The following is a 4171-nucleotide window of genomic DNA, read 5'->3' as shown; positions in this document are numbered from 1 at the left end:
CCGGAAAATAATTTTCAACCTGTTTGTAACGTTCTATGAATATTTATGAATTTGACTGCAACATGACTATTAAACTTAAAGAAAGTAAAAGACGCTTAATATAATCAATATATCGAGACTTTTGTTCCTTATATTATGGGTCTAAAAAACAATCAAATGTTTAATTTAGTATCAGGTTAATCGTTTACCTTTTTATCTTTTTTTGCCGTTAATTTACCTGATGATTTAGCTAGGGAAAGATGTTGTAAGTATACAATTTATATACTAAGTGTCGATGTTCTAATTTTTTTTGCAGTAAAGAGGTTCACTAAACATGGTAAAAATTGTTGCTATTTTATTATTTTATTTTCGGATCAATCGGATGTTACACTAGACATTGCAACAACAGACTTTTACTAAATGTTAGTGAATGAATAAATTTTCAACTGTCAATTTCCTGACTTGATTTAGGACATTTTAAGAAAAAATTGTAGGTTGAACCTGGTTTTATGGTTAAAATACTGCTAAAATTGTAATAACGTTAGGCAACATCACTATACAAATATATCATGCTTACAAGGAGTATTTGCCAAAAATACCGGTGAGGATGTACAATATCCGTATAATTTTACTTTACAAACCCTTGGTATAATATATCTCTTTATTTATAACGTTGACAATGCGTTTCGATTGAGTTTGATCGCAATTTTTACGTCATTCGCTTCAAATTCAATTAATAGATTTTTTTATCCTTAATATTTCATTTGGAACAGTTGTAAGGGTTGCATTATATAAAGAATAACCATTAATTTGTCCTTGAAATAATTCATTGGATTATTTTTAGACATGGTATTTCCCTTCGGCACATGAAATTCCCTAATGACAAATTGACTGGCAGATTTAAAATACATGGAAATTGGTGAAAAATACAATGTCTCTCATCCAATCAAAATACAGCATTTTTACATAAGGTGGAATAAGTGACAGAAATACGTTACAATTAAATACAAGAACACTCAGGACAGAAAAATACATAAGGAAATAATATGAAAGTACAATGTATATCATGTATATAAACCATACTACCCTTCTCATCAAAATATAATTGTTGTATCACACGAATCGCGTAGTTAACTTTAAAAACGGATAAATCAATTAAAACTTGAGGTCATACAAAGTACGCCCTACTTAGCAACCTGGGACAGGGATTCGACGGGAATTTCGACCAGTGCTCAACTCTGTTCAGATTATTAGTTACATAGTGTGTTAGTGACCTAATATGATATATACAGGGTCAGTAAATTCCATATGGGTGAGAGCGAAGCTCGAACCCCATATGGAATTTACTTACCCTGTATATATCATATTAGGTCACTAGCACACTATATATGTTACAAATTTATCTTAACGACTCTCTTTATTTGTTGAATTTAGACTAAAGCTGTCTTATTTGCTATCATAACACATCTCCTTATTTCTGTATTAAAGTGTTCAAGTGTTCAATTTTAAGAACCTTCTTTAATTGATCTGCACTAACAAAAACTAATGTAAACGATAAATATCTATAATAAACAACCTTGATATAACAATATTAAACAGAACTTTCAATATTTTAAGTAATCAAACAGTGCCTAAGTCGCAAATTCACTACTAATCGTGTATTGAAATAAGCCCCGCCTCCCTACTAACCTAATATTGAATATACACGGTCTTCACGAGGTCGCTTTTAACCAATCATATTCCTAGAAATGTATAGGAGGTAAGATAATATATAATCTCAATTTCTTTAACATAAAAAGTTAAATAAGTTCAGAAAAAGGCCTGCACTCAGTAGAACCCGACCAGTGCAGACGTGTTTTGCTGAGCTCTTGAGCTCTAGCTAATTAACACATATTATGTATAAGTGTATTCAAACAGGATAGAAGCTATACAATGATTAATTAATTCTATTATTTACAAAATTGGAATTTTAACATAAAAGACAAAATGACAACATCAAATATTGATAATGAACTAAATGATACCAGTAGTTTCGATTCGTTTTCTTTTTCGGACTCTGAAGTGTTATCAAATGTGTCAAACCAAAGGAAACAGTTACGTAAAAGTAAGAAAATACCTCAAAATGAGGAAGTTACAACAGATTTTCAATTTGACCGTTTTGGTGATGAAGGAAATGCTATTTGTGTACCATGTGACGTCAAGTTTGGAACAAGTGTCAGAAGAAGATCCTTGTGGATTGAATCTTTTAAGGAAATCATGTCCGAAAATTTTATAGTGACAGAAAAATTATTCAAAAGTGGCGTTCAACTTCAATGTTTATATAAAGGAAATACAGGTACAAAATTTGTAAGTACTACATTCTATACAAATGGAACTATACTTGTTCAAGGAAAGCACACTTGCACGGAATGGAAAGACACATACTTCTCCAAATGATCAAATACTACAAGTTCAAATTTCAAGATTATCCAGTGAACTCAAACTTGCGAATCAAACAATAAAAGGTCTACACGATGAGATCGAAATTTTGTCTAATAAATCTACCACTGACATCGTCCATGAAAAATCCATTCTAAGAGTGCAAACTCCAAAGCGAAAAATAAAATCTTCAAACCACACAAGCTTTAACCGTGGAGTTTTGTCATCGTCGACACCTATTATTGAGCAAAAGTCCATCACAGTTGATCATGTTGATAAAGAGCATATAAGCGAATCCAAGACATCACTTAGACAAAAACTAAAGCTCAAATTACGCAGCAATCAAAAAAGCATACCATTTGATAACATTCTTATTTTGGGAAGTTCCATACCTAAAGGCATTAAAACAACACATTTAAAAGAAAATGTATGCGTCAACACAAATCGGGGTGCTTCCGTTTCTGATTTCGAGATAAAGTTTGCGGAGATTGATTTGTCACCTTTTTCAACAATTATACTACAGTTTGGTGGAAATGATGCAAAATTGAGAGAAAATGTATTCAAAAACAAATACATAAATGTTATCCAAAGTGCGCGAATGAATGGTATCAGTAATATCATTATTAGAACCCTACTGCTATAATTGTGGTGAAAAAAACCACACACTTTCAAACTGCAATTTTGATAAAAGGATCAAATGTTTCTGGTGTAATGGTCTAGGACATAAAGAACATAACTGCTGGAATACAACTTTTATGTGAAATGGTGGCAAAGAAGATCAAGCCAATGATATTAATGTACACAATAACTTCGATATACTCTATCCTATTTTATGTGATTTCTGTCAAAATGATAATTTAGATTTTATTTGTAATTTGAGGCCTTCTACAAAAAATAGTAAATCTTGTACAAATAGTAATAAATATCAAAGTGAAGTATCCATTATCAAGAATGATCAAAATGATTCAGATCAAGAGAATATACTTGCATGTAATTATAATGTATAAAGTCATTCAGAAAAGGGGATAAAATTAACATGTTATAATATACAACATATTTTACCTAAGATTGATGAAATCAGATCAAATTTTGAAAGTCTTGGAAAAACCCAAAAACCAGATATCATTGGCATTTGTGAAACGTTTTTAAATACGAAAAAATGTAAGCGGGATTCTAATGAGATAAATATCCCAGTGTATAGAAATGAAAGAAAAGATAGGGAAAATAAAAAAGGTGGGGGATGGATAGTTTACTTTGATAATGATATTAAATATGAAAGAATGACATAATTAGAGAATGAAAACATAGAAACTGTATGGTTTAAGATTTTTCCAAAACACAAAGAATCATTTTTATTATGTTTTGTATACAGACCACCTAATAGCCAAACCTCTTGGTATACTTATTTTGAAAATGAGGTTGTAAATGGCTTATCTATAAATGATAATATATTGCTAATGGGCGATTTTAATATTGATTTTTTTAAGCCTTTTCCATCTAAATGGTCAACTTTTATTACAACATATGGTCTTCATCAAATGGTGATTGACCCTACTAGAGTTACTTCTTCTAGTGTCACTTTAATTGATCATATTAACAGTACAAATCCGACAAGTCTTATCAATGTAATAGTACCATCATACGCCCCAGGTGAGCATTATCCTGTTAGCTGTACTGTAAACAAATTTGCAAAGCTTATTAAAGACAAATCAGATTCACATTTTGAGATCAAATACAGAAACTTCAAAACATTTAATGATGAAATGTTTTTACA

The sequence above is a fragment of the Mytilus edulis genome, chromosome 13 (genome assembly GCF_963676685.1).
Source record: "Mytilus edulis chromosome 13, xbMytEdul2.2, whole genome shotgun sequence".
Classification (NCBI taxonomy): Eukaryota; Metazoa; Mollusca; class Bivalvia; order Mytilida; family Mytilidae; genus Mytilus; species Mytilus edulis.
Note: the sequence above shows the minus strand (reverse complement) of the source record.